Source organism: Thalia democratica, chromosome 2 (assembly GCF_965202585.1).
Source record: "Thalia democratica chromosome 2, ktThaDemo2.hap1.1, whole genome shotgun sequence".
Taxonomy (NCBI): Eukaryota; Metazoa; Chordata; class Thaliacea; order Salpida; family Salpidae; genus Thalia; species Thalia democratica.
In genome coordinates this window covers 74,783,848-74,803,626 of record NC_139166.1, presented here as the reverse complement: position 1 = coordinate 74,803,626, position 19,779 = coordinate 74,783,848, and the positions used below count along the sequence as shown (strand labels likewise).

Below are 19,779 nucleotides of genomic sequence, written 5' to 3'. Positions count from 1 at the left end.
TTTTCAGTTTTTAAAAACTTATTCTGAGTCAGGCTTGTTTATACTCACTCTAGCTAGTTTTATTGACTTAAACAGTGGCAACCCTGCTAGTTTGAAAATTTTTGGGAATTTTAGAAAATCTTGGACTGCCTCAGGCTAGTTTAGTTTTTTATAAAAACTCCGGCTAGTTTTCTTTTAGATTTTGAATGAGTTTGAGCTGATCCAGTTTTCAATATTTTGTAATTTTCTAGTGTATTTTGTCAAGAACTTGATTTCAGATTTTTAATTGTAAATAACACTTAAATTTGTAAACCTTGTGGCTAGCTGTTCTACTTATTATTAGATTAAAGTTCTTTTTTTTTCAGTTTTTAAAAAACTCGTTCTGAATCAGGCTAGTTTATTCTAGTGATGTACGGGACTCACTATCCGGGTCTGCCGGATATTGCCATTTTTGTCTGATATCCGGATCCGGCCGGATTCTAATTAAAAAAAAAAGTCCGGATCCGGTTCCGGCCGGACTCTAATTTGAAAAAAAAGTCCGTATCCGGTTTTGGCCGGATTCTAATTTGAAAAAAAAGTCCGGATCCGGTTCTGGCCGGATTCTAACTTGAAAAAAAAGTCCGGATCCGGGTCCGGCCAGACCCGAAATTGTGGGTCCGGTACATCACTAGTTATAATGTTGAAGCTATAGATTTAGTACGTATTGAAAAAGAGTTTTATAAAAATGTTTGGTTAACTTGTTATGTTGATCTAAACTTTTTGCTGAACATAGTTTTAAAGTTTTACAAAGTTTGGAATGAAGTGTAAAAAATCTACATTAATTAAACTTTTGTTAGCCCGTAAATTTTGAAAAAAAAAACTGTTATCTTTAACAGTTTAAAATTTTAATACGCCAAGACTATGCTAAATACTTGGATACAAAGTTACTAAACTTAACTATTAACATTTGATAGGGTTATAATATATGTAACGAGGTTATGTTATCTTTGATTAGAAATTCATGGTGTATTTAGATAGCTTTATTTCAGTCTTTATGCAAAACTAATGCGAGCGCAATTATAAAATATAACTTCTCAATTTCATCAGAATTTTTAAATTTTATAGAAAAAGTTATGACTTGAGTAGTTAAAAATCGCAATAAATACTTTAAAGACAGAATAAAAATCTAAAAGCTTTTTTTTGGTACAACTTACAAATAAGTTTGAATTTCTACCGACAAACAACACATACTTAAGTTAAAACGATTTAAGTATTACAATCAGGGGCGTTGCGTGGGATGGAGCGTTGATTAAAAAACTTGTTACTTTTTTAAAGAGCCTTAAAAAATAGTGTTTTTAAAATAAAATCTTGTTTACATACTATTTGTTGTAATTCTAGTAGTTTTTTCTTACCCAAATAGTTTTTAAAAGTATCAATTTAGGTTTTTAAATACGTGTAATATTTTTTGTACGATACCACGCGTCGCAACTGACAACAACCGAAAGCCAATTTTTTTGTTGTCTAAATTTTCTAAAAATCAAACTTTACCAAGCGATGACGCCAATTAAACAATAACTTTATTACATTTTTGTTTCTAATCTTTTTTTCCCCTTAACGTAAAAGCCCATATTTCAAAATACGTTGTGTGCGTACTAAAGTAGAATACTTTTTATCTTGCATCTTTTGTTGTATTAAAAACAGAAAACTTGGTTAGTTGACTTTTACAGAAATGTTAAATTGCTGATAATAAAGTTAAAAATTATTTAATTGAATACTGAATAAAGCTCTACAAATTGGTAATTAGAATTTTGAACATAAATTTTATACACATAAACTTGTTAAAATTTTAACATAGATTTAGCTTTCTGTATAAATTTATCTCTGAGATGTGAACAATTTGAGCTGTTTACGTTCATATAACTTAATCAGTTGTATTTGAATTATAATTTTTTAGTAGAAGTGCACTATAAGTTTGTAATGTCATGTTTAAACTTAAACCTTGTATACTGCAAATGCGTTATAAGTTTGTAATAATAAGTCTAAGTTATAAGTTTGAAATTGTTATGTTTATATTTAAAGTTTGAGTTGTGATGCTATAAATGTTTTAAATAGCTTATGACGGTTTACTATATGTCAGATAAGGCATAATATCAAAGATATTCATGGTATTACTTAATTACGAATAATACGAACTAATAATACGAAACTAATTACGAACTAATAATACGAACTTAATTACGAACTAATAATAATAATAATAATAATAATAATAATAATAATAATAATAATAATAATAATAATAATAATAATAATAATAATAATAATAATGAAAAAATTGTACATAGGTATCTTGATATCTGATAGCTGGTGAAATTAAAATGCAAATAAAATTTAGATAATATTTAAATATGAACATTTGTATCATTTTGAGAAACTCAATTACACTGTTTCACCGCAAAGCGGATTTTCAAACTCTAAATTCAGTTTTTCAATGAGACAGTGTAATTGTGTTTATTAAAACAACAAAATTTTAATTTTCAATTACCTTCTTGGATTGGATTACTATTTTAATATTTTTCTAACTCAATAATTAGTCTTTTAAATATTTAATATAGAGTCAAAATTTATGTTTACCTGTCAAGTGAAGTTGGTTCTGTTGAAAGTTTCGGCAACCATTTGGGCTCCATCTCAATGCTGCTGCTTCGTTACCTGTTTGTAAGATATATAAATATTAAAATATAAGTTTTTTACCGATAACAATAAAGTCGTGTGAAATATAAGTGCGAGTTAAAGAGAAATTTCTCATTTTACTTCTTAACCCCTCGAGATTAAATTAAATAAAAAGTTCGAAACTTTTAATGCAACATAAAAGTAATGAAGTAAAATTAACTTAAGTATTAAAATTATAAACAATATTTATGTTTTGTTTATGTTTAATAACATTTACAATAAACTTATTTACCAAAATAAAGTTATCTTTGTTTAGTATTACATATTTCAAATCTGATATATATACTTAGATGAACTTAAATCTAAGTTATTAATTCAATTTTTTTTTGATTTGAAAAATTGTCATTTAAATTTGTTGTAAAAATTAATCAATGAACTTTATATGTTATAGAATAAAAAGGTATAAGTTATTGTTAGAATGCTTATACTTGTAATTTGTCAAATTTATAATGGTTTGTGTTTAGTAAAAGTATAATTTTGTAAATTTTTTCGACACTTTTGTATCCAAGTAAGCTTATATATAAAAAACTATTGATTTACAGCAGATAGCTAAAAATTAATTAACATCATTAAAAAAACCTAAAAATGCGTCGTCGGCAGGATTCGAACCTGCGCGGGCAGAGTCCAATTGATTTCTAGTCAATCGCCTTAACCACTCGGCCACAACGACTTGTAATTAGATCGATATTACGCATATATAAACACTTATATGCGTTTACAAGCCTAAAACACATTATAACTGCTGATTTCGGCATATTTTTGCAACACTGCTCTAATTTATTGCTTGCTGCAAAAAGCAAATAGCGTATTAAATTAATTAAGTGTATTTAATCATTAACAAAATATTATTTAAACTACTAGCTTCTATATGATTAAAAATTATTTTAATATTTCATAAAAATATATATGAGAAAACTCTACATTGGAAAACAAAATACTTTACTTTTTAACTAAAGTTATTACACATAAATAAAGTTAGATGTTTTAAATTGAATTTTTCCAAACTAAACATAGTTTTTCATGTTAAATATTAACGATTAAACATAACACAAACAAAATAATTTGAACGAAAATCAATAACAAGGCCAATAAAACAATATCTAACAACTAGTTAAACTACAACAATTCATATAAATAAAATTAGTACTACTTTTACATACAATTATACCTGGCCGTTAATACAATAAATCGCAACAATATTTTCATTGTTACACGAAATTTTTCTCAAAATAAACGTAAGGTAAAAAGCAGAGAAGTTACTTTACCCAGACAAATAACAATCTTAGAGTTTAATTATTTATGCTAATATTTATTAAAATTTGAATAACTTTTTTTTTGCTCATTTAACATCATACTTTTAGAAATAGTCTTTAAATTAGTTGATGTTTTTACATAAATGCAAAATTTCAGATGTTAGTTTGACAGATTGTAGTGGTAACGACATCAAAAAAATCAAATATCAGTTGTATTGAAAAGCTAATTTCTGATTCTTGAAAACAGTTTATAAGTAAAAGTGCGTCGACCGGGAGTCGAAACCGGAGCTAGTGCTTGGAGGGCACCAATGCTAACCGTTACACCATCGACGCTTGTGGTAGCTAACAATGAGTTGAGTTTATTAAGTTATTATAAAAACAAGCCATGCGTTTAAGGGTTAGTATTATTTTAAAGATAAAATTACAGAAAATATACCAAGTGGTATTCTATAAATAATCGATGATCTGCAACTAAATGTGATTGATTAATTTGTAGGACATTTAAACTTTATTCTTCTGAATGGAAAGTGTTTATTTATTTGTTATGTTTGTAGCTAGCAAGAGTTCAGAGACATCCTTGAACATTTAGCTGTTTACATTTTGTTTTTGGATTTTTCAGCTCATCAAAACAGTAAACAACTCTTTAAAAATATCCAAAATAAACAGATAAAATTACTGTTAGTTAATACTTTTTTTTTTCTTATAATTTATTGACCATTCTTACAAAGTGCAAACTTATGTAAATAGTTGTTTTACGTATAGTTGTTTTATTTTATTTAGAATGTTACTTAGCTTCTGCTATATATATAACTAAAAAAACGTATTTTAAATAAATTTTATGTTTACTAACAGAATTATTTACGACCAGGATATATAATTAAGCATTTTTACTAAACGTCGTAAAATATTGTTCTTGACTTTGAAATCTGTACTTAGGTTGATGTATGATTAACATCATACTTTACGAAACTTCCTATCGGTTAAGTTCTTTTCATAGAATTAAACTTCAAGTGGTTTATTTGCAGCTATCATTTTTTGTTATTTATATAATTAAAATATCGATTTGCTTTTTAATAATTAAATATATTATATAACTTACTAGATTTAGTGGCAATTAATGTAAATTTTTCAATTATCTAAATAAGAAGCATATCTTAATTTAAGCATTCTTAAAAATTAATCTAGAGCTTCACTTCTTATTATTACGTCACGATCCAAATGTAATTAGCGCATGGCTTTTTATCAAGAGTTATTTAAAGTAACTTTATACTTTAACTTATAGACAACATAAGCGTGGCTAAATTAAACGTAAACAGCTAAAAGTTCAAAGAATGTCTCTGAACTGTGGCTAGTTACAAGCATAACAAATAAATGAACACTTCCATTCAGATGAATAAAGTTTATTTTTCTAACAACTATATTAATCTCATTTAGTTGTAGGTCATCGATTATTCATAGAATACCTCTGAGTTTATTATCTGTAATTTTATCTTTAAATTGATACTTACCCTTTAACGCATGGCTTGTTTTCATAACACCATTATAAACTCAACTCATTGTCCTCCAACACAAGCGTCGAATTTTTTGTTTTTGGTTTTCACTTATAACTATCATTTTAGAATAGCACATTCGAAATTGTTTTAAGCAGTCTAGTCTTAAGAAAGCAAAAAAGAAACCTATTTTTTTATTTTATAAAGGATTTTCGTACCAGAAATTATAAAAAAAATGTGTTAAGTAGAAGTTTTTAATAATAATAAAAAGTTAGCAGAAGTTTGACCAAATAAATGTCAATGAGTTTTTACTTTGTGAAAAATAAAAAGAATATTTTGTTTGTATAACACAAATTGAAAAAAAAGGTTTATAAAATTTACCAAAACTATGATTTTAAATATTTGAACAAACTAATCTAACTTATAGTTTATTGAAATAATGTAAATAGCTACCAACAAAAAAAACCTTTAATAAATGAAAAACAAAAAATAAAAAGTAACAACGCCCAACGTGGGGCTCGAACCCACGACCGTTGGATTAAGAGTCCAACGCTCTACCGACTGAGCTAGCCGGGCGCTTGTATTGACTATAAATGTGTAGTATTTATAATTACACGTGCGTACTTCAGTACGTGACAATTATCAACGGTCGCTAATCTTGTTAAAGTATGTACTTGTAAGTGTTATGTTTAAAGTGTATAGTTTGAAGTCGTAATAATTATTTCTGTGCAGTTATTACAGTTTTAATTGAGAATGAATAGAATAGTATTTTAAACGAATTCACACGTAGTAACTTTAATAATTTGCTGTAAAACGTAATTAAAAGAGTCTAATATAAATATAAATAATAATTAAACACAAAATAATTAATATCAAAATTATCCACTTTAGTCTAGCAATTTTTAAAAACTTTAATCTTATAAACGTTAAAACAACTAACATAATTAGTTGAAAGCACTAGTTTTAAATTTAACAAATTCATATATTTTTCTCATATAATAAATTATCATTTTGTGGTAAACAGTTTATATTCCACAGTCATGTAAAATTGTAATAGTTAATCTAAAGATACTATACTGTTTTTGGAAACTATTCAAAAAAAATCAAAGCTAATAGAGATAAGTTTTAAACATAAGAAATATGGTTTAACTGAAAAAAAGTAAAATAGTAGTAGTATTTCGCTTATAATCTGACATATAATGAATGTTTATAAATAGGGTTTTTAATAAAGTGTTTTAGAAGCTATAAAAGAAATTTTAGATGAGTTAAGATAGTATTAATTTAAAGTTTACCACGCTAGAATGACTATAAACTTTCAAATAACTTTATTTTGAATAATTAAAAAAAAATTAAGTAGCTATTTTTAAGATTGAAATCCTGTTTAAACCTCCGCCTAAAACTTAGCGTTTTGGTGGAATTAAAAAAAAAAATTAAAAATTTACAACTTGTTTTTATTATAAATACTTGAAAAAAAAGTTAAACTAACATTCTTATTATCAAATTTCTTTAGCTTTTGTAGACCCACATCGCACTGAAATAAAAACAAGGAAGTATTTATTTGAGCTTTTTATGTATATTTTGAGAATTTTCGCATGTATCGCAATATTAATACTTCAATTTAGCATGAGATTATATAAAAACAACTTTTCAAGCTAAACAAAAACAAAACATCCATTTGTTTAATATATTATTAAGGTATAATCTTCTTTGCAAAACCTATCAAATATCTCAACTTGTTTTATTTTACTAAAGTTGTAAATTCGTCGTTATTTCAGTTTAAAGTTTTTATAATTAAAGTAAGTTGTGCGATCAAACTTCTCAAGAAAGTAACTATTCGAAGTGTTTTAGTAAAATTTTTTTATTCTATTTCTATTACAACAATAAGTTTTAAAGCTTTTTTACAAATATTTAGCTCCTATAGTTATATTTGAACTATACCAATTTATTTTTTGATTACTATTATTGAAAACAAGTTTAGAAACTTTCTGCTTTTTAATGAAAATTAACTTCATGTATAACGTTTACTAATACTTAGCTGTAGTAACCGGTTTTAAAACATTTACTCTAAAATTACCTAAATATAAAATGTATTTAACACATGGAAACTAAGTAAACTATTAAAACAAAAACTTACGAAAAAATGCTTTGTCACTGAAAACTTCTATTGATATTGACTTTTTCTTTGAAATGTATATATTTATATTTATGATTCGTAGAGACGAAAACTGCCCTGTGGAAAGAAGTCTGTCTTATCTAATCTATTTATTATAGTTTAGAAATAGGTAAAAGTTCTAGAAACAATTTTATTAGTAAGCTATAATAATTTTATAACAGAATAGTTTTTACTTCATAATATTTATTAGGGTATTTAGAAATTATACCGCTAAACGTTTTATCGAACTACTTAGTTCTATCTGAAAAAGCTTTGTTTTTTAATAATCCGTTTACTACAGTGAAACTAGTAATTTTTAAAGCTAATAATAAATAATTTGCTTTTTTATAGTGTCCAATTCGAATTGGTTTCTCTACTATTTTTTTTACGTAACTGAAAATTAAGATTTTTGTCTTAAGTAGAAAATATAGGTAGAAGTTAAGCAATAAATAAAACTATTTGTAATATTTAATAAGTAAAATATGCATCTCCGCCGGAACTTTGGGATCAGAGGTCCAGCAGGCTATCCATTGCGCTACGGAGACAACTGATTGCAATGTGAATATTGAGTCTATAAACGTAAAATGTAAGTCCAAGTCTAATTCTGAACTATTTGTTTATAATTAGCACATTTAACTACTTTTGTTTATAGATGGCACTTAGCAAAATAAATACTTTACACGACACTAAAAATATTAATTCAAAGTATAATCTCAACAAATTATTAAATGATATAAATTGTACAAAATAGTTTTAAAATACTACAACATACTACCATTAAAACAAAATTTTATAAAACTGTCAGACTTTGATCCCGTTACTACTTAAGCAGCCAATCATTACTAACAAATAATTAATTTAACAAGTTGAAAGCTTTGTTGTAAATTAATTAAAACTTGCTTATATACTACTTAAATTTAAAAACAATAGGGAAATAGCATTGTCCGGGAATCGAACCAGGGCCTCCCGCATGTCAGGCAAGAATTCTACCACTGTACAAACATTGCTGGTACATAAAAACAGTATGTAGCGTTTATAAACTTATTTATTGCCTCTACTTTTTGGTAAGCACTTTATGATAACGTTTATTTATAATGACAACCTTTTCAATTTTGTTTTTACAAGTTAAAAAAAAAATGTTAAGCTCTTTTGTTTGATAGGATTGTTAACTTGTTTATTTATAAAACTATAAAATTTAATAAGTTAAGTCTTAAGAAATACTTTGAAAATTTAAAAAACTAATGTATCTAGTCTAGCACCAAGCATATCATATATATTATTATTGGCTTATACCAATAGAAATATTAAAAAAATCTTACATACCTCGTCTAACAATTTGAATATTAATAAAATAATTTTTAATATTAAAAATACACTAAGCTTTCTGTTTTAATTATTATATTTAAATTTATTTAAATAACAGTTGACATCTTGTAAATTAGAACCATGGTAAGATTAACTTTTAAATATAATAAGTCATATTCAGTTTTTTATAAATAGAAACTAAGTGAATAGACATTTTATAAAAGTTTAAACTTTTATAACAGATTAGCTGTTTGAAGTTTGCAGTCAACAAACTATAAATGAATATAAGTATTTATTTATTAGTTTTAATAATTTTACTTGTTTTTCCACAACTTATAAACGAAAGTGAGATTTGTGGTACTAATTAAACTTATGAAATGATTGTAGAAACTTGCCACTTTTTTAATGAACAAATAGTTTAAAAAAAAATTCTAAGATTAAACAAGTTAATTTTTTTTGTGTTTTTAAATTTATACAATTTTTATAAGATCTTTAATCATATCTTTTGATAGCATATTGTTAGATCTAAATAATTTATAGTGTCTATATGTTCTATATTAAAAAGAAAAACAGTTGACGAAAACTTTAATAGCTTGTACATATAAATTAAAATTCTATATATAAAAAAAAAGATTTAAATAAAATACATGACCCGGACGTGATTTGAACACGCAACCTTCTGATCTGGAGTCAGACGCGCTACCGTTGCGCCACCAGGCCACTTGAAGGATATACTCTTTAAGTGTTTATAAACACATGTATAAAATACTCGAGCATAATATGCACAATGTAAGTTAATGATGGCAGTTTTTAAATCTGCTATACTTAAACTAATTAACTCTAGTTTCACTTAATGCTAAACAAATATCAATGACTTGAATGCTTCGATTGTGAGGTTTAATGGCTGTAACAAATTCTTCTTAAAGATAATAGAGCCAAAATTTAAAACTACACTTAATTTGCAAGTATGAACTGTATGAAAATTTAAAACACCTAAAGTGTATCTTTTTAAAATCTAATAAAAGTCATTAAAATTTAGAACTTGTATATATTAAAGTTCATATTTTTTATATATTTACTAATCTTTATTTTAGTTAAAACATACATACTTGATAAGTTAAACTAAATACTTTAAGCTTTTTAAATAGTTTATTTTATGAAAGAGGTTGAAACTCTGAAGTCTTATAAAATTTTTAGGATGGAAGTTAATAGAAAAGTTATTTACCAAAAGTAAATATGAATTTTTACGTACATGAACATTATCTTTGCTAAACCAAATAATTTAGTGATTGAAACATTTTAGCTTAAGTAAATATTAAAATACTTCAATTCTGTAAATAATAAGTTTTTATTAAAATTAAACATAAATATTTTATTATTAGCTTTTAGATTAAGCTCTACATATAATAAATCTAATACCTTTGTCAATAAAACAGCCACTAGTTACTATTTAAAACAAATGTTATATCTTGAATGATTAAAAAGTTGATATAAGCAAATTTGGAATTCGTATTAATCTATATTTTTTACAAAACTTTAAAGATTCTTTATTTCAGTAAATATTTCATTAAGCATTATAAATAAAAACAATTAACCAAAAATGTTTATAAGGTTGGGCACAGTAAAAAAGAAAATTACGTCGAACTTTTAGTGTATATTTATTAGTGATATTAGATTAGCAGTGAAAATCACATTTTTTTTTTTAAATATCAAAATTATTATTTGATAATTAATACATATAAGTTATTATTATAGTTTTTCTAGTATAGTAATACTTGTTTACTTAATTGTTCTTTTTTTAAATACACCTCTACTGTTCATACAAATTTTATGTACAGTGCAGTAAACTTAAGTTTAAGCTATCTACTTTCTGCATTTAGATTAGATTTAAAACTTAGAAAACACTTTATTGAATAAAAATAAATGACTCAAAAATATAAACTAACATTTCCATGTTCAAAGTTTTCAGAGTTAGAGAATTGGAAAAAATTGTAGTTGTTTGAATAGCAACCTCTCTGTTAAAAAATATATTTAAATCAAAATTTTCTTAAAAATAACTAAAAATATAAATGTTGTACAAAAGTAAAGCTTATAGATAACATTTTGAACATTTTATAGGCCCAGAAATAATAGTGAAACAATTTCACTATAATTCAATCTCATTCTACAAACTTTGATAATTTATTTTGAAAGTTACTCAGTTTTTAAAATTTCAACTAAAATAAACATATTTTTTTGGTCGTGACATATTTATTAAAATTTGTATTTACTATTTGTCTGGTCAGACTTTTTCAAATATAAACTTTATTTCAAAACTATTTTTAAAATTTGTTGTTAAAAAAAAAAACAGAATTTCATTTTGTATTTAAGCCTTTATTTATAAGTTAGTGTAAATTTGTGTAAAAAAAATAATACATTTGCAAAACATTTTTCCACATGCCCTTAAGCAAAAGTTTTAGAACGAATTTTGTGTTTATGGTGGATAAAACTTCTTTTAACTTTAAAGAAAATAATAATATTTTAATAACTAATATTTAATAAACTGGAGACTTAAGTTACTTTATTATAACTTTGTTTAAAAAATTGAAAACAGACCTAGAGTTTTAGTTTGATAAGATTAATCTAGAATAATTTTTTGAGTAATTCTTATGTAGGACATAGCTGTCTAATTAAGTAAAATTTAAACTAAATTAGCATAGTATATGTATCAAACTAGTATATGACTTAAAAATAGTACATGATTTAAAACTTTTAAATTAAACATTAAACTTGTCATTATGATATAGTTCGAAAACTAAAGCAAACACGTTAGAAACTAAAAAAATGATAAATAAATTAAAAATCTTTATTTGTTTTAAATAGTAGTGTATACTTTATTAAACTTATTTTAAATTTATGTCTTTAACTGTTTACTCAGAAAAACTTTAGTAGACTTTAAGTTAATTTAAAAGAAATTTGTGTCAAATGTTTACATTTGTATTACAAACCTTCATTAAGGCAACCAATCAATTATAATATAACTAAAAAAAAACCGGAAACATTTACTTAAATATTCAAAAAACTGTTCAAAGTTCCTTTAAAGGGCATAGGGTGGTGAGTTGTGGTTAATCACATTTTTTTTGCATCTTAATTTTATTTCAAAGATATTAAATTAGCTAACAGCTGCTTTTTACTGTTTCTTATAATAAAAATATTTTATTAACATGTTTAGGCACACAGTCAAAGAGCTCAATAGGATTTTTATGAAGAGCCCAAATATAAAAGACAAAAAAAGCTTTAATAAAAATTTATCTCCTCCAACAGCGTTTAAGCAATTTTCTCACTTTTTTTGACAACAGTCTCAATTTAATAATGAACGATTCTACCAAAGAGATATCAGAAATGTTGAGTAAAAATATAATTGTTCTTATAAGATAAAACAAAAACAGATTTTTTTCTTCTTATGGTCATCAATCTTTAAATATTTAATGATTTTCTAAACTTGACAATAGGAATTTTTTTCATATTACAAGTCCAATTTCCTATACATTTGAGGAAAGTAGCTTTAAAATGTAGGAGAAGATAAAATTTCGGGTTAATTTCTAAGTTTCAGTGAAAATTGACCATGAAAAACTTTTTGTCTATACGGTCTTATCAGAAACCTTTGAGAAAAATGACTATACCTTAAAAATTTAATAAAGTTTTTGAATTTATAAACAATAATCTTATGGTTTATTTTTAAGTACTCATAGTAGCCAAAGATAATTTTTTAGGTCAACTGCTTCTAGCTCCCTATGGCCTTAATCTAGTAAAGATTTTTTTAAAGTTAGTAGCAGTAATTCCAATTATAATGAAATGAACAAAATCATTGAAAACAGATATGCATATATTTACTTTACTAGTACTGTACACAAAATGTTGAAAACAATAAGTACATTTAAAACTAAATGTTTAAGTTTTAGTAGTGTGAGATTAAGTTTTCTTAAAATGTACTTTTGTTGATTACAGTTAATTCATTACGAATATTTTTTCTGTTTTGTTTCTATCTCATTAACATATAACAGTTAAAACTAAGTTAACTTTACTTATGACAATACTAACATTTCAAATAAGATTGTAAACATTTTCAACAAAATTACTGTTTTTGTCAATGATAAACATATAAGTATTTATACAAACTACCACATGTTAAAACAGGGGTCGGCAAACTGCGGCCCGCGGGCCAATTGCGGCCCGCGAAGGGTAAATCTGCGGCCCGCGAGCATGTTAATTTTTTGAATGGAATGCGGCCCGCGAAAGAAAATTTTGTGGCCCGCGAGTATGTAAATGTGGCCCGCTGAGCAAAAATATATTTCAAGTTAAATTTTTTCGGTAATTTGATTTAATTTGATTAGTTTGGTTTTAAGTCTCTTTAGAATATTTAAAAATAATTAGAAGAAATTACTGCTTTAGTTTAAAAATGTGGAAAAGACAGATTAGCATTCTAAAAGGATATTTTTCTCAGTTTCATAATAACTTTTTTTTTACAACAGCAAGTAATTATCTGAAAAAAGAGTGTAAAGAGTGATTGGATTTAGTAAGTTAGATATATAATACCTATCTATTAAACAAACTAAATGCAAATGTTTTCCATTTTGTACAAACGTAATGCACAGTAATTAACTAAAGTGTCATTTTTTATAGCTTAGATATTCTTTTTCAATATCTTTTATACCTAAATTTCCTTAAATATTTCCTTTATAGATTTTTTATTTGTAAGTGTTATATTTTAGGGTAAAAACATTTAGCATAACATAGTAATAAGAAATAGATCTATTTGATTTTAGTTTTGACACATTTTAATTCTTTAAAAGTTTTCTTTGCACTTTAAATTAATTTCTATGCACACCAACTTAAAAAGATGCTCATATTTTAAACCACTTTTTATTTAATACTTTAGTTAGTTAAAGTTTAGTTTATGCGTAATTTTCTAACATTGTTTTTGTACATGTAATATCTAAATTGTACACACACATTTAAAACAATATATATTTTTGTTAGGTATACATTTAATTTTTCAAACATTTTTTTTTGTCAAACTTAGTTAATTTTTATGCCTTGCATATCAATACACACAACTGTTGTTTTTTGAAGCTACCATTTTAACATAAACTAGATTTAGGGATGGTAAGTTTTTTAAGTTTGTACATTGTTGATCAAAATAGTTCAAGTTCAAGCAAATAAACAACTAAAAATTGCCAAACACTCAGACTATCACTATTTGAAGACTTTAAATCTCAGGCCAACTAAGTCACTTTTTAAGTTTTTGGCTATAATTGCTTTTTGTATACAAAAATATCAGGAACGTTTTTGTTGACTCAGGCTGGCTTCTTTGCTTGAAAAAGTGCAGATTAAACTTATGATGTATGTTTTGCTCAATCAACAGTGTTAGTTTGAGCTATAATGAATGTTAAATTTTAAGTCTTGCAGCTAATAAAATTCAAAATAATATTTATATTGTTGTGTACATTTAAGTGTGAACAATAAGCCAAAAAACTTGAATCTAGGAAAAGTTTTGAATTTGAAAATTTATGCTTAATAATTCTGAAAAAAAACTTTAATTTAAGAATTTTTTAAAAACGTGGAATTTCAAAAAATTTTTACATGTAAAGAAATAAAATTTCGATTTGACACAAAAAACTTACCAAATAAATATTTTTCTATTATAAAATATATAAAAGTAGCTTAGCAGTATTTTCTAATATTGATATATTTGTTAAGACATTTTATTCAACTTTAATTAAACTTTACACTAAAAATAAAAGAAGGAATTGTAGTTCCAAAAACTTTGTTTTGGTGCATTGCACCTTTACTTGTAAAATTTCACCATTTGTTGTGCATCGCTTTGAAACTAAACCAAGAAACTCTACTAAAATGTCAAAGTTAGTAAAAACATCTCTAATAAAAATTCTCAGATGAACAATAGTTTTTTTTTATAAGTAGTCTCATGTTAACAGATTGATTAAAGTACTAATTTGATTTATGCGGCTATAACCTTAACGCATTTCCTAAACATGACTTCTAGTTGTCATTAAAGAAATAAACAAAAGCTTTTCATTACCGCCAACATAAATTCTTTAGAAAAGTTTTTAATTATAAAAAGCATCTCATTTTAAGTAATAAGTTTTGCTACTTTATACCTTGCCTTTACAATTTTTCTGATCATTCTGTATTTACTGAAGATAATCATGTGCTTTGTTGGAGAACTGACTTTGGTGTTTTTTTTTCTTATCGTTTCTCGCAATAACTCCTAACTAACGTTTTTTTATTCTTGTAGCTCGTCTCATATTTTACAATTACTATTTTTAAATGCAATATTCTCATTTCAGATAAAGAATTGCTAAAATGCTTAATAAAAAATAAGTTTTTCTACTTCGTTAATGACTCAATATAATTTTATACTTTTGTTAAATTTGTTTAAGAATCTTAATTTTCCATTTCAGCTGACTTATATATTTTAGGCATGTAGTTTATATACTTACAATAACCTTAGTTATTTCTTTATGTTGTGAACTTTATTTTAACTGGGTTGCTATACAAACAGGCTATTTTAAAAGTTGAAAACTCAGGTGTGTGTGAAACTTTTATTTCAAACACTTTAAAGAAATCTTTCAATTGTCAGAATAGTTTTTATGACTGTAGTGTAGTTTACTAACTGTAATTTTTTCTTGTTTTCTTACATTTTGTATACTTTTTGATAATTATGATATTTTAACTAGGTACTTAAGCTTGATTAACAACTATTTTTTAGCTTTTTAAACTTTTAATAAACTTAGGCTGGTTTGATACAACTCAGACATTTTTGCTTTTTAAGTGGCAACCATGTAAAATACTAATTACTAATAAGATATTTTATTAGAATTTATCGAGAATAAATTATGTTAAAGAGTTTGTTTTAGCTTTCTGGAATACAAACAGGTATTAATTTTATTAAGTTAACTAATTAATAAATTTTTTAATGAATGTATATTATTTATGACGCAAAAACTTTTTTTGAAGTAAATATTCTAAGAGATATGAAAAAGGGTTGATAATATAAGAAATGTATAAAAGTAACCATAAATTGTCTTTAAAGTTAGGTTTTTATAGATAGTTAGGTTGTAAGTAAAAATACAAAAGTATTAAGTTAAACTTATTAAGTGCTTATAAAACTACATAGTTTATTAACACTAAATTATATAAGTCAATGTAAATTCTATTCTAATAAATATTAATTTAAATAGGCATTCCATGTATAGCTTAAAGTCATTTAAAATAATAAGGTGAAAAAAAGTAAAACCTTTCTTTAGTGTAACTAAAACTAAAACCAAAATAATATTCAAATGTCACTAAAACTAAAACTGCGGCCCGCGAAGACTTTGGAAACTTGAAATTTGGCCCGCGACCACCAACTGCCTGCCGACCCCTGTGTTAAAACATGGTAATAAATTAAAATTGTAGTTTTTGATTGATACAAGTTTAAGGTTTTAAAAACACTTTTATAAGCACAACTTTAATTTAAACATTTTTGTGAATGTATAAGTTAAGTATGTTCTTTTATACTTATTATTTTAAGTATTACAAAACCAACAGTACAAAAATAATAGTTTGAGTATCATAAACTTTAATAATAAATATTTCATGTGAGTATTTCTTATTTTGTTTTTGCTTACACTAATGTAACTATAAATAACCCACAACTCAAAATACCATTATAAATATCATTCAAAAGTTTATACTCTTGTGTTTTTGTGTACAATATGAAAACTGTATGCATATTTTAATATACTAGTGTAGTTTATTCAACCTATTTGATATGCTTATAAAAAATAATGCTTTAATATTATTCAATATCTTACACAATGAATAAAAAAAAAATAGTTTATAACACACATCTAAGCAGTTAGAGCTTTAACAGTTGATGATAACAGGCTAATATTAATGTAATTTATTAGCTATGCAAAGTTGTTTGATAATATCAAAATTTGAAAGAAAACTTTTTTTTTCAAACACAAAAAATTAAGTCTTTTAAAAATAACAGTTTTTTTTTTTAAATAAGTTTTACAAACATTTTATCAACTTTTAACTTAGTTGAAAAGTAATAATCAAAGATCTAAACTAGCTTCAAAAATAAACATTTTTACATTTATTGAAATAAGTTGTATGATTGTTTAGTCTGTCATTAAATAAATTGTATAACATATTTTATATTAAAATTTTAAGCACTTGAACCTATTAACTTTCTTTACATTATTAAAAATTATCATTCTTTATCACAAATGTAAATCATAAATGTAAATAAATGTGATCAAATCAGGTAGTTTATTTTTTTAATCAAACAACTAAATTAAAATATAATATCAAGTAGTTAATTTCAATAAAGCTAGTTTTTTAAATAACTAAATAACTGAATTCAACTTACCTTTATAATTTCCATTTCTAATAATTTTGAACTTAAAAACAATTTAGTACAGAAAACCTACAATAGTAGTTTACTTAAATCAAATTTAATATTTTTGCTTTTCAATTTCAGCTTATTGGCACAAGCTAAGTAAAAAGTGTTTCATTTTGTGAATTCAAAACTTACTTTAAAGTTTGAGTTATGTTATGCTTGGTAAAAATCTCTTGCTAAAAGTAAAAATATTTAATTCGAAATACTTGTTTTAACTTACTTGATTAGATCTTAAAAACAAATCAATACACATGTTGTAAAGTTTTTAAGTAAGTGACTAATTAGAGTTTTTTAGTCAAAAACATTGTTGGACATAAAATTGTTAGTAACACTTTTACAGCTAAAAATACTTACAAGTTTAATAGTTCATTTTTTTATTAACTTTAACCGCTCAGTTTCTTCATAAATTTAAAAAAAAAAAATTATCACATTTTAATTAATATTTATAAGACACTCTTAATTTAGCTTTACTAGTAAAATTTTATAGATAGTAGTTAAAGCATATAATTTTTGCATACTAGTAACAGGTCTTAATTTTCTAGAAAGGTATCAAATAAAGCGTTTATAACTTAATGTATTTTCAAAAAGCCATTATAATTATCATACAATATCTTATTATACGTCATTTATTAGCTAGTCAATTAAATAGTTATCTCAGTTGGTTAGAGCGTTGTGCTAATACCGCGAATGTCGCGGGTACGACCCCTTTACTGGCCATATTTTTTGTAAATAATAAAACAGCTTATTTTTAATAATAGGTTTTGAGAATCTAAATACGGGTAGACACTAGACACTACTTCTAAATGGTTTGAGTATTTTTTTTGTTTTTAATGTATAATACATAAATATATATATATATATATATATAATAAGGTTAATGTTTAAACTTAAACACTTTCAACTGAGCCCACTTGAATGGCTTTTAAATAATTTATTCAAATGGCGATTTTAAAATTTCTGGAACATATGTTTCACAAAGCTTTAATTTTTCATAAAGCTTTGATCGTCAGCCAGTTAAATTGAAAATAAAAATTTTTACACAACACACGGCTATTACGGGACTTATTACTTAGTAATAAGTCCCGTAATAGCCGTGTGTTGTGGTATAACTCACCATACTGTTCTAGTATTAACGTAAACTTGGGTAAAGAATTTTTGAAATTAGTAGATAAACATTTCCCAAATAATCATTGCTACCGTAAAATATTTAATAGAAAAACTTTAAAAATTTCTTATAGTTGTATGAATAATGTTAAGTCAATAATACAATCACATAATAATTTTGTTTTATCTAAATATAATGAGTTGACAGCACAAATTAATAATAACAATAAACCTAATACTATTAAAAATAATAGCAACTATTCAGATAACACAAACGTAATTAATATTAGTTTAGACATAAAGGATAACAATTGTAAAAATAACATGGTTAATATAAACAATAATGATAACATAAATCTAATTAATAAAATCAATTATAATAGGCCTATAACTAGAAGTATCAGTAAAAACCTAACTAAAAATATAAACTCAATTGTACATAAGGAATCATGTTCTAATAATAATAGTAATAATAATAATTATATTAATAATAATAATAGTAATTATAATAATAATAATATTAATAATAATGATAATTATAATAATGATGATAATAATAATAATAATAAAAAAAAAAAAAAAAAAAAAAAAAAATAATAATAATAATAATAATAATAATAATAATAATAATAATAAGTATACAAATAATGATAGTGGTAATAAGAGTAATAGTAGTAACCATATTAATAATAACAATGGTAATAGTATTAATAATAACGACATAACCAATAATAGTAATAATAATAGTAATATTAATAAATATTATAACAATAATAATTATGATAATAATAATAATAACTGTAGTAAACAGAAAAATACCAATATCTGTAATACTTATAACGATGAAGTAATTAAATGTGGTTTTAAATTCAAGAACAATGTAGGTAAAAATTGTAACTGTCGTAAGTCGAATAAAATAAACTGTCCGTTACATGGTAACTGCTTAATTAAAAATGTTGTGTATAAGGTGCGTGTTAAATGTAAACTTAGTGAAGATAAAAACATAAACTATAATAATGTTAATGATAATAATAAGGATAAGGTGTATATTGGTTCGACAGGAGGTCACTTTAAAGATAGGTACACCGGGCATAAGTATACTTTTAAGCATGTAAATAAAAAGAATAGTACAAGATTGTCAGATTTCGTTTGGCAGTATTTTGATAGGTATGGAACCAAACCAGAAATGGAATGGAGCATCCTCCACCACGCCAACATAACATCAGTAGCGCGAGCAAGATCTGCCAAATATGCAACCTTGAACGAATGGCAATTTTAGCAGAAGATAGTAAACAATTACTAAATAAAAGACCGGTTATTTAGCTGTGTCATTTTTTC

The 19,779-nt window shown here is 24.6% G+C and overlaps 3 non-coding genes across 3 annotated transcripts; all 3 read right to left on the bottom strand.

The window, feature by feature from the left end:
• Positions 1–3,276: 3,276 nt before the first annotated feature.
• On the bottom strand, positions 3,277–3,358 carry Trnas-aga (transfer RNA serine (anticodon AGA)). Its single transcript has one exon. It is a non-coding gene; the product is annotated as a tRNA-Ser (tRNA).
• Positions 3,359–5,934: 2,576 nt separating this feature from the next.
• Trnak-cuu (transfer RNA lysine (anticodon CUU)) lies at positions 5,935–6,007 on the bottom strand. The gene has a single exon. It is a non-coding gene; the product is annotated as a tRNA-Lys (tRNA).
• Positions 6,008–9,536: 3,529 nt separating this feature from the next.
• On the bottom strand, positions 9,537–9,608 carry Trnaw-cca (transfer RNA tryptophan (anticodon CCA)). Its single transcript has one exon. It is a non-coding gene; the product is annotated as a tRNA-Trp (tRNA).
• Positions 9,609–19,779: the final 10,171 nt, after the last annotated feature.